The sequence below is a fragment of the Zalophus californianus genome, chromosome 3 (genome assembly GCF_009762305.2).
Source record: "Zalophus californianus isolate mZalCal1 chromosome 3, mZalCal1.pri.v2, whole genome shotgun sequence".
Lineage (NCBI taxonomy): Eukaryota > Metazoa > Chordata > Mammalia > Carnivora > Otariidae > Zalophus > Zalophus californianus.
Window position 1 is genome coordinate 86,041,866 of NC_045597.1, and position 12,474 is coordinate 86,054,339.

The 12,474-nt window shown below is 38.4% G+C and overlaps 1 pseudogene; it reads right to left on the reverse strand.

Moving 5' to 3' along the window:
• Positions 1-223: 223 nt before the first annotated feature.
• LOC113920404 lies at positions 224-1,238 on the reverse strand (annotated as a pseudogene).
• Between the last annotated feature and the right edge of the window lie 11,236 nt (positions 1,239-12,474).

Consider the following 12,474-nt stretch of genomic DNA (forward strand, 5'->3'; position numbering starts at 1 on the left):
GTTGTTGTAAAAGTCGGGTATTCATCCTTTCTGATGGCTGAGTAATATTCCATTGTGTATATGGACCACATCTTTATCCATTCATCTGTTGAAGGGCATCTCAGCTCTTTCCACAATTTGGCTGTTGCGGACATTGATGCTATGAACATTGGGGTGCATATGGCCCTTCTTTTCACTACATCTGTGTCTTTGGGGTAAATACAGAAAATTCAACAGTATCCACTCAGTCCAGTTTGGTGGCCAGTTCTTTAGCCTTTGCTTTTTCCAACTTGGGTGAGCTACTAACTTCGGACCTAAGACATTGCTTCCCCAGTGGCAGTGGATCTCACCATATCTGTCATTGTAATTGGTCTTAATAACTTCCACCAGCTTAGCCGGAGCTCTTTTATCTTCCAAGTTGACCTTTGTGAAGGCAACAGTGCTGAAGGTCTTCTTGTGGACCAGAAACCCAGCCTGGCCTTCCCCTTGATAATGCGGTAAGAAACCCTCATCTTATGACACAGGGCAGGCAGGAAGACAACCAGCTCAATGGGTTCCACATCATGTGCAGTCACTACCAGCTGAACCTTCTTGTTTTCCACGAAGGTGGAGACAGTATTAACCCTAGCTTGAAGGACAGGTGGCCTCTTAGTGAGGACATCCCTTTTGCCAGCAGCTTTCTTCTCAGTCTGGGCCAACAATCTCTGCTTCCTCTCTTGCTTTGTCTCTGGTCTGTATTTGTGGGCCAGCTTAAGCAGTTGAGTAGCTGTTTAGCAGTCTAAGACCTGGGTGAACTGGTTAATCGAAGGAGGCACTTTTATTTTTTTTATTCTTTTTTTTTAAGATTTTATTTATTTGAGAGAGACACAGCGAGAGAGGGAACACAAGCAGGGGGGGTGGGAGAGGGAGAAGCAGGCTTCCTGCAGAGCAGGGAGACCAATGCCGGGCTTGATCCCAGGACCCCGGGATCATGACCCGAGCTGAAGGCAGATGCCCAACGACTGAGCCACCCAGGCGCCCCTCGAAGGATGCACTTTTAGACATTTATAGAAAATAACCCTTTGCCACTGCAGCCAGATGTAGCAGGGACATTTGACAATGAAGGTGAGGTAACTTTTGGGCTGGATGTCTTGTCCAATGCCAAAATTCTTGGGTCTTTTCTCAAACAGGGGCCTGAGAACCTTCTTAGCCTCCTGCTTCTTCAGAAAAGCAGGGGCCGGGACCACCTTCTGCCCCTTAGCCTTCTTTCCTTTTGGCATCTTGAATGGTGGAGGAGAGAGTGGTGTAATTTTAAATGAGATTGTTTTCTTAATTTCTGCTACCTTATTATTGGTATATAGAAATGGAACAGATTTCTGTATATTAATTCTGTGTCCTGTAACTTTACTGAATTCATTTATCAGTTATAATAGATTTTTGGTGGAATCTTTAGGGTTTTCTATGTATAGTATCATGTCATCTGCAAATAGTGACAGTTTTACTCCTTCTTTACCAATGTGGATGGATGCCTTTATTTATTATTATCGTTATTAATTAGTCTGATTGCTGAAGCCAAGACTGCCAATACTATGTTGAATAAAAGTGTTGAGTATGGACATCCTTGTCTTGTTCCTTATCATAGATGATAAGGTTTCAGTTATTCACCATTAATTATGTTGTTACTATGGGTTTTTCATATATGGCCATTACTATGTTGAGGTATGTTCCCTCTAAACTCACTTTGTTGAGAGTTCTTTTCATGAATATATGTTGTATTTTGTCAAATGTTTCTTCTGAATTTATTGAGATGATCATACAGTTTTTATCCTTTCTCTTTGTTAATGTGATCTATCACATTGATTGATTTATGAATATTGAACCACTCTTGCAACCTGGAATAAATCCCATTTGATTGTGGTGGATGACTTTTTAAATGTATTCTTAAATTTGGTTTGTTAATATTTTGTTGAGGATTTTTGCATCTATGTTCATCAGAGATATTGGCCTGTAGTTTTCTTTTTTTGTCATGTCTTTGTCTGGTTTTGGTATTAGGGTAAGGCCGGTCTCATAGAATAAATTTGGACATTTTCCTTCCTCTGCTATTTTTTTTTTGCAATAGTTTAAGAAGAATAAGTATTAACTCTAAAAGTTGGTAGAATTCATCAGTGAAGACTTCTGATCCTGGACTTTTGTTTGTTGGGAGTTTCTTTTTTTTTAATTACTGATTCAATTTGATTACTAGTAATTAATCTGTTCAAAATTTCTATTTCTTCCTGATTCAGTTTTGGAAGATGGTGTGTTTCTAGGAATTTATCCTTTTTTCTAGGTTGTCCAATTTTTGGCATATGGTTTTTCATAATATTCTCTTATAATCTTGTGATTCTGTGGTGTCTGCTATTTCTCCTCCTTCATTTCTGATTTTGAGTTCTCTCTTTTTCTTGATAAATCTTGCTAAAAGTGGATCAATTTTGTTTATCTTTTCAAAGAACCAGCTCTTGGTTTCATTGTTCTTTTTTATTGTGTTTTTAATTTTTATTTCATTATTTCTGCTCTGATCTTTATTGTTCCCTTCCTTCTGCTAGCTTTGTTTGTTCTCCTTTCCCAACTCCTTTAGGTGTTTATTTGAGATTTTTATTGTTTCTTGAGTTAGTGCTGTAATGCTATAAACTTCCCTCTTAGAACTGCTTTTGCTAGTCCAAGACACTGGACCCTTGTGTTTTTATTTTCATTTGTCTCCCTGTATTTGTTGATTTCCTCTTTGATTTCTTAGTTGACACATTCATCATTTAGTAGCATGTTGTTTAGCCTCCATGTTTTTGGGTTCTTTCCAGATTTTTTTGGTAACTGATTTCTAGATTCATACAGTTGTGGTTGGAAAAGATGTTTGATACGATTTCAGTCTTCTTAAATGTATTGAGACTTGTTTTGTGGCCTAATGTGATCAATCCTGGGGAATGCTCCATATGTACATGAAAAGAACGTGTATTCTATTTGTTTTGGGTGGAATGTTCTGTATATATCTGTCAAGTCTATCTAGTGTAATGTGTTATTCAAAACCACTGTTTCCAAAAAAAAAAAAAAACAACAAAAAAAACACTCTTTCCTTCTTGATTTTCTGTCTGAATGGTCTATCCATTGATGTAAGTGGGATGTTAAAATCCCCTACTATTGTTGTATTACTGTTGATTTCTTCCTTTATGTCTGCTAACATTTGCTTTATGTATTAGGTGCTCTTACTTTGGATGTACAGATATTTACAATTGTTATATTCTCTTGTTGGATTGACCCTTTAATCATTATGTAGTGCCCTTCTTTGTCTCTTGCCATAGTCTTTATTTTAAAGTCTGTTTTGTCTGATATAAGTATTGCTATCCCAGCCTTTTTTATTTGTATGGTATATATTTTTCTATTCCTTCATTTTCAATCTGTGTTGTCTAGGTCTGAAGTGAGTCTCTTGCAGGCAACATATAGATGATTTTGCTTTTGTTTTTGTTTCTAGCCATTTAGTGACCCTTTGACTTTTGACTTGAGCACTTATTTAGTTCATTTATAATTAAAGTAATTATCACCATTTTGTTAATTGTTTTCTGGCTGTGTTTGTAGTTCTCTGTTTCTTCTTCTGTTGCTTTCTTCCCTTGTCGCTTGATGGCTTTCTTTAGTGTTATGCTTGGATTCCTTTCTTTTTATTTTTTGTGTAATTTTGTTTTAATTTGTGGTTATCAATAGAACATTATATGTGTGTAACAGTCTATATTAAGTTGATGGTCCAAGTGGTTTAAGCAAACTCTAAAATAACTAAAATTTTACTCCCCCATCGACATTTTATATATATGGTGTCATGTTTTTCATCTTTTTATTTTGTGTATCCCATGACTAATTTTTGTAGATATAATTGATTTTACTACTTTTGTGTTTTAACCTCCATACTGGCTTTATAAATGATTAACCTACCACCTTACTGTATGTTTGCTTTTACCTATTAATTTTTTCCTTTCATATTTTTTTTTACTTCTACTCATGGCCTTCTCTTTCCATGTAAAGAATTGCCTTTAACATTTCTTCTTGTAAGGCTGGTTTAGTGTTGATGAACTTTAACTTTTGCTTGTCAGGGAAACACTTTATCTCCTTTTTTTTTTTTTTTTTTTTTTTGGCCTCTACCCTGTTTATCTCTCCTTCTATTCTGAATAATAACCTTGCTAGATAGAGTATTCTTGGTTGTAATTTTTTGTTTTTTCTGTCAGCACTTTGAATGTATCATGCCACTCCTTTCTGGCCTGCAATGTCTGCTGAAAGATCAGCTGATACCAGCTTAGTTCTTGATTGAACCAGAAAGGAGAAACATTTTCTGATAGGAAAAAATACAATCTTCAGCTGCTATGATTCCTTTTTAAATAATTATCATCATTCTATAAAAATTATGAGACAGGCAAAAAAGCAAAAAATGTAACCAATAATCAAGAAGAAAGGAGACAATATATGTAGACCCACAATATATTAAAGAAGATAGAGAAAACAGTGGGCCAAATGGGTGGAAAGGTGGAGATTTTCTACAGAGAAATGGAATATGTAAAGAAAAATCATGTGGACATTCTAGAACTGAAAACTTTGGTATCTGAAATTAATAACTCATTGCACAACTTTCACAGAGATTGGACACAGAAGACAGAATTAGTGAACTTGAAGACAGATCGATAGAAATTCCTCAAATCAGCATAGAGAGAAAGAAATGAGGAGAGATGAGATGGTAGACTGTGACTACCCATATGAAGTCCTCTGCACCATATGATTGTTTAACCACATGTATGATTTTTTAAACATGTGCAGTGCTCTCCTGCCTGATGAGGGGTTCTGTGGGAACTCAGTGCCCACATTGGCCCTTGTGCTCATAGCACAGAGTGGTGGGAGGGGAAAGGACATAGGCTAGAATCCAGGGGACCTGGGCTTCAGGCTTAGCTCTCCCATCAACTTTCTGTGTGATCTGGGTTTGCTTGCCTTCCGAATGAGGGACAACTGATGAGTACTGTGGCCCAGTGGGCTGAAGTAACTACCCCCAAACAATGTAGATTCTCTAGAGCCAAGTTAGACTTGTTACTATACAGTTACTGCAACCCAGCTGTAGCACACATACCTTGTCTTGGGAAAGCTGCTATCCCTCTGTCCTACATCTCACTTTATAAAAAAAAGCAGGACTCTGTGGAGACCACACAACAGTGATGTGTCAGCCTTTAGGACCCTGTGTTGCCATAGCCAGCCCCATTCAGCTCCAGCCTCTGCCAGAACCTAGGGATGCCCTCATCTGTCCTGTTAATTCCTTGCTCTGCTGAGGTATCTCCAGGACTGACACTAAGTAAGAATCCTCACCTGGAGTCAGACAAATTTGGGGGCAGGTCTTCATTCTCTTCATACTTACCATGTGCATTTGGAAAGTATTTAACCTCTCTGAGCTTCAGTTTCCTCATCTGGGTAAAGTGGAAGAGCAACAGCCTGCATCTCTTAAGATCACTTAGAAGATTAAATCAAATAGTGCATATAAAGGGCCTAGAAAAATCCCTCTTTCTTAGCATAGGTCCAGAACAGAGAATGACTTGAGAATTTCTGGGAACTAGAAAGATTATGGTGTGTTCCTACTCCCCCCATATATAATTTAAGATAAAAATAATACTAAACCACAAAATAAGTGCAATAAATTCCATTACAATTCTGACTTTCCCATGATGACTACATTCTTTTTCCTCTCTCTCTTTTTTAAAGATTTTATTTATTTATTTATTTGACAGAGAGACACAGCGAGAGTAGGAACACAAGCAGGGGGAGTGGGAGAGGGAGAAGCAGGCTTCCCGCGGAGCAGGGAGCCTGATGTGGGACTCGATCCCAGGACTCTGGGATCATGATCTGAGCCGAAGGCAGACGCTTAACGACTGAGCCACCCAGGCGCCCTACATTCTTTTTTCTTAAGATTTTTATTTTTAAATAATCTCTTCATCCAACGTGGGGCTCAAATTTACAACCCCAAGCTCAAGAGTCACATGTTCTACCGACCAAGCCAGGCAAATGCCCTCATGATGACTACTTTCAATGCCTTTTTTTCATTCTTGACAGATCCTTTTAAAACTCACTTTTTCAACTGTTTCAGTAACCTAACCATCTGCTTGTTTGTCCCCTGAGACAGGACTGCAGCCCTCTGGGTGGGAACAGATGAGGAACCACCTACCATGGGGAAATACCCTGAACAGAGAGGGCAGGCACTGTCACCTGCCTGCCCTTCCATATCCATTCCTGGCCAAGCCCCATGGAGTCCCCAGAAGAGCTACAGCCAGGACCAGGCCTAGCCCAGCACCTACCAGTGGAGCCTGCCAAGGGGAAAGGCTGAAATTGGCTAATGATTGACCTATTCCAAACACTGACAGAGCCCAGGTCCTGCCATTGCCCAACTGTACATGACTTCCACCTGCAAGTTGGCTCCATGTCACAGGGGACAGAACAGGGACTTTGAGGCCTACCATAGATTCCACCTGACCTCCCCCATTAGGGACAATTTAGGGAGTCCCTCTGAGCCTCTTTCCTCCTCATCAATATGAGGAGAGTCAGCAGTTACCCTCCCCGCTCCCCCCCCCGTTGCTGTGAGACAACTGTCATCACAAGGTTAACTAAGTGAGGGTGATCAATACAGCTACTCTCATCCCTGCCCTCAGCCTGCAGCCTCCCCTAAGACAGCTGGGGTTGACCAGCCATCTCTTCCCTGGGGCCCATGTCCTTGCTCAGCCGCTCCTGGCCTCCCTTGGGACTTGGTCCACCTATTCCTGAACCTGTGCCCACCAGCTCACCAGCCCCACCATCCTGCCACCTCCCCCCATCTCTTCCTGGTCCTCTTGGCCTCAGTTTAGCTAGCAGTTTCCTATCTGTCCTTCCACCCCTGCTCTGCCTCCTGGTTAAGCTGCGTGGAGGACCCCTCAGGAAGCAGAAGCCCCAACCCTTCAGCTCAGCAACCCCAGAGCAGGATTCTCTGTACATGGCTGGCTTCCACTGGAGAACTGCACTCCCACTTTCATAGATGACTCAGTCTGTGCAGATCTCTTCCGTCTCTGAAGAAGTTTTCGTTACTGTGACCCTCAGTCCTAGACTTTGCATAGAGTAAGGACAGAGGGGGAAGGAAGAGTCACTGATACCTCCAGGCACCCTGCAGATTTTTATTTTGTTTTATCCTAACAACTGCTAGGGATATAGGGGATATAAACCCAAGTTCTTAGATGGGATATGAAGGTTCATGGTCAGGCAGCAAGCCTTAGGCACCAACTGGGAGATATCTATGGCACTACATATAAAATGATCTGGGCAGCTGCTGCTGGTTTTTTTGTTATTGTTCATTTTGAAGTATGAATTTGTTTAAGATGGGAACTGCCTGTTCTTTAAAAGTTTGGTAGAATTCACAGACACAAAACAACATGTGTCTGAGGTTTGGAAGGGAAGAAGGGATGGCTTTCAGCACCACTTCAATTTTCTTCTTGTGTTTTCAAGAATGTATCTATTTCATTTATGTTTTTGAGTTTATTAGGTTCTAGCAAAACAGTTCCTAATTACCTCTCCTTTCTATTTTATTTTTTTATTGAGATATAATTGGCATTTAACATTATATTAGTTTCAGGTGTACAAAATAATGATTTACTATTTGTATATATTTTAAAATGATCACCACAATAAGTCTAGTTAACATCCATCACCATATATAGTTACAAATTTTGTTTTCTGTGAGGAGAACATTCAAGATCTACTTTCTAACAGTACAAATACAATACAGTATTATTAACTGTAGTCACCATGTTGCACATTACATCCTCAAGACTTATTTATTTTATAGCTGAGAGTTTGTGCCTTTTGACCCCCTTCATCCATTTTTCCCATCCCCAAATCTCCTCCTCTGGCCACCACCAATCTGTATCTATGAATTTAGTTGGTTAGTTGGTTGGTTAATTAGTTAGTTAGGTTGCATATATAAGTGAGAAAATATAGTATTTGTCTTTCTTTGTCTGACTCATGTCACTTAGCATAGTAACCTCAGGGTCCATTCATTGTTGCACAAATGGCAAGATTTCCTTTTTAAAGCTGAATAATATTCCATTTTGTGTGAGTGAGTGAGAGAGAGAGAGAGAGAGAGAGAGAGGGAGTGTGTGTGTGTGTGTGTGTGTGTGTGTGTGTGTGTATCACATCTTTATCCATTTATCCATCGAGGGACAATGTGGTTGCTTTTAGGTCTTGGCTATTATAAATGATGCTGCAAAAAACATGGAGGTACAGATATCTTTTCAAGTTAGTGTTTTCTTTCCTTCAGATAAATACCCAGAAGTGGAATTACTGGATCATATTGTATTTCTATTTTTAATTTTTGAGGACCTCCATGATGTTTTCCACAGTGGCCACAGCAATTTGCATTCCCACCCAACAGTACACAAGGGTTCCCTTTTCTCCACAACTTTGCCAATACTTATTAGTTCTTATCTTTTTGATACTAGTCATTCTAACAGGTATGAGGTGTTATCTCATTGTGGTTTTGATTTGTATTTCTCTGATGATTAGTGATGTTGAGCACCTTTTCACATACCTGTTGGCCATCTGTATGTCTTCTTTGAGAAAATGTCTATTCAGATCCTCTGCCTATTTTTAATCAGGTTGGGTTTTTTGCTGTTGAGTTGTATAAGCTCTTTATATATTTATTAATCCCTTATCAGATATATGATTAACAAATACTTTCTCATATTCAGTAGTTCCCTTTTCATTTTGTTGATGATGTCGTTTGCTGTGCAGATGCTTTTTAGTTTTATGTAGTCTCACTTGTTTATTTTTGGTTTTGCTACTTTTACGTTTCATGTCAAATCCCCAAAAAATATTATCACAGAGACTCATGTCAAGGACTTTACTGCCTATGTTTTCTTCTAGGAGTTTTATGGTTTCTGGTCTTACACTTAAGACTTTAATCCATTGTGAATTAATATTTGTGTATGGTGTACAATAGTGGTCCAGTTTCATTCTTGTGCATGTGGCTCTCCAGTTTTCCCAATGCTATTTATTGAATAGATTGTCCTTTTTCCACTCTATATTCTGGCCTTCTTGTAAATTAACTGATCATGTATGAATGGGTTTATTTCTGGGCTCTCTTTTCTGTTCCATTAATCTGTTTTTATGCCATGTATGTACTGTTTTGATTACTGTAGCTTTGTAATGTAGTTTGAAATCAGGAAGTGTGATATCTCCAGCTTTGTTCTCTTTTTCAAGATTGCTTTGGCAATTCAAGGTCTTTTGTGGTTCTATACAAATTTTAGGGTTGTTTTTTCTATTTCTGTGAAAAATATCATTTGAATTTTGATAAGAATAACATTGAATCTCTACATTGCTTTGGGTAATATGGACATTTTTAAAAAATATTAATTCTTTAAATCATAAGCATGGAACAGCTTCTACTTATTTGTATCTTTGCTTTTTTTCATCAATGTCTTACAGTTTTTAGTGTACAGGTCTTTTGCCTCCTTGGTTATATTATTCCTAAGAAGTATTCTTTTTGGTACAATCGTAAATGGGGTTGTTCTCTTAATTTCTCTTTCTGATAGCTCACTAAAGTACATAGAAATGCAACAGATTTTTGTATATTGATTTTGTATTCTGCAAATTTACAGATTCATTGATTAGTTCTAACAGTTTTCTGGTGGAGTCTTTAGGGTTTTCTATATATATCAGGTCACCTGCATATAGTGACAGTTTTACTTCTTCCTTTCCCAAATTGGATGCCTTTTATTTCTTTTTCTTAGTTAATTCTGTGACTAGGACTTCCACTATTATACAGAATGGAAGTGGGGAGAATGGACATCCTTGTCTTTTTCCTGATCTTAGAGGAAAAGCTCTCAGGTTTTTATCACTGAGTGACATCAGGTCTGGGCTTGGCATATATGGCCTTTACTATGTTGAAGTACATTTTCTCTATATCCACTCTGATGAGATGGATGTTGAATTTTGTCAAATGCTTTTTTTGCATCTCTTGAGATGATCATATGATTTTGATCCTTCATTTTGCTAATGTGGTGTATCACATTGATTTGCAGATGTTGAACTATCCTTACGTCTCTGTAATAAATCCCACTTGATAACTGTATATGATCCTTTTAATGTATTATTGACTTTGGCTGGTAATATTTTGTTGAAGATTTCTGCATCTATGTTCATGAGGGATACTGGCTGGTAATTTTCTTTAGTGTTGTCCTTGTCTGGTTTTAGTACCGGGATAATGCTGACCTCATAATACGAATTTGGAAGTGTTTTCTCCTTTTCTAGTTTTTGGAAGAGTTTGAGAAAGATTGGTATTGATTCTTCTTTATTTTTTTTTTATTTTTTAAGATTTTATTTTATTTATTTTTAAAATTTTATTATGTTATGTTAGTCACCATACAATACATCATTAGTTTTTGATGTGGTGATCCACGATCCGTTGTTTTTGTATAACACCCAGTGCTCCACGCAGTACATGCCCTCCTTAATACCCATCACTGGGCTAACCAATCCCCCCTCCCCCCTCCCCTCTAAAACCCTGTTTGTTTCTCAGAGTCCGTAGTCTCTCATGGTTCATCTCTCCCTCTGATTCCACCCCCCTCATTTTTCCCTTCCTTCTCCTAGTGTCTTCCATGCTATTCCTTATGTTCCACAAATAAGTGAAACCATATGATAATTGACTTTCTCTGCTTGACTTATTTCATTTAGCATAATCTCCTCCAGTCCCATCCATGTTGATGTAAAAGTTGGGTATTCATCCTTTCTGATGGCTGAGTAATATTCTATTGTTTACATGGACCACATCTTCTTTATCCATTCGTCTGTTGAAGGGCATCTTGGCTCTTTCCACAGTTTGGCTATTGCGGACATTGCTGCTATGAACATTGGGGTGCATGTGGCCCTTCTTTTCACTACATCTGTGTCTTTGGGGTAAATACCCAGTAGTGCAATTGCTGGGTCATAGGGTAGCTCTATTTTTAAATTTATCAGGAACCACCACACTGTTTTCCAAAGTGGCTGTACCAACTTGCATTCCCACCAACAGTGTAAGAAGGTTCCCCTTTCTCCACAACCTCTCCAACATTTGTTGTTTCTTTTCCTGTCCATTTTTGCCATTCTAACTGGTGTAAGGTGGTATCTCAATGTGGTTTTTATTTAAATTTCCCTGATGGCTAATGATTATGAACATTTTTTCATGTGTCTGTTAGCCATTTGTGTGTCTTTTCATATCTTCTGCCCACTTTTTGACTTGATTATTTGTTTTTTGGGTGTTGAGTTTGAGCAGTTCTTTATAGATCTTGGATACCAGGCCTTTATCTGTAGTGTCATTTGCAAATATCTTCTCCCATTCTGTGGGTTGCCTCTTTGTTTTGTTGACTATTTCCTTTGCTGTGCAGAAGCTTTTTTTCTTGATGAAGTCCCAAAAGTTCATTTTTGCTTTTGTTTCACTAGCTTTTGGAGATGTATCCTGAAAGAAGTTGCTGTGGGCGATGTCAAAGAGGTTACTGCCTGTGTTCTCCTCTAGGATTTTGATGGATTCCTGTCTCACATTGAGATCCTTCATCCACTTTGAGTTTATCTTTGTGAATGGTGTTAGAGAATGGTCGAGTTTCATTCTTCTGCATGTGGCTGTCCAATTTTCCCAGCATCATTTATTGAAGAGATCGTCTTTTTTCCATGGCATGTTTTTCCTGCTTTGTCAAAGATTATTTGACCAGAGTTGAGGGTCCATATCTGGGTTCTCTATTCTGTTCCATTGGTCTATATGTCTGTTTTTGTGCCAGTACATTGCTGTCTTGGTGATCACAGCTTTGTAATATAGCTTGAAATCGGGCAACGTGATGCCCCCAGCTTTGTTTTTCTTTTTCAACATTACCTTGGCGATTCGGGGTCTTTTCTGATTCCATACAAATTTTAGGATCATTTGTTCCAGCACTTTGAAAATGTCATTGGAATATTGATCGAGATGGCGTTGAAGGTATAAATTGCTCTGGGTAGCATAGACATTTTAACAATATTTATTCTTCCGATCCATGAGCATGGAATATTTTTCCATCTTTTTGTGTCTTCTTCAATTTCTTTCATGAGTGTTCTGTAGTTCCTAGAGTATAGATCCTTTACCTCTTGGTTAGGTTTATTCCGAGGTATCTTATGGTTTTTGGTGCTATTGTAAATGGAATCGTTTCTCTAATTTCTCTTTCTACAGTTGCGTTGTTAGTGTATAAGAAAGCAACTGATTTCTGTGCATTGATTTTGTATCCTGCCACATTACTGAATTGCTGTATGAGTTCTAGTAATTTGGGGGTGGAGTCTTTTGGGTTTTCCACATAAAGTATCATGTCGTCTGCGAAAAGAGAGAGTTTGGCTTCTTCTTTGCCAATTTGAATACATTTTATTTCTTTTTGTTGTCTGATTGCTGTTGCTAGGACTTCTAGTACTATGTTCAACAATAGTGGCGAGAGTGAGCATCCTTGACGTGTTCCT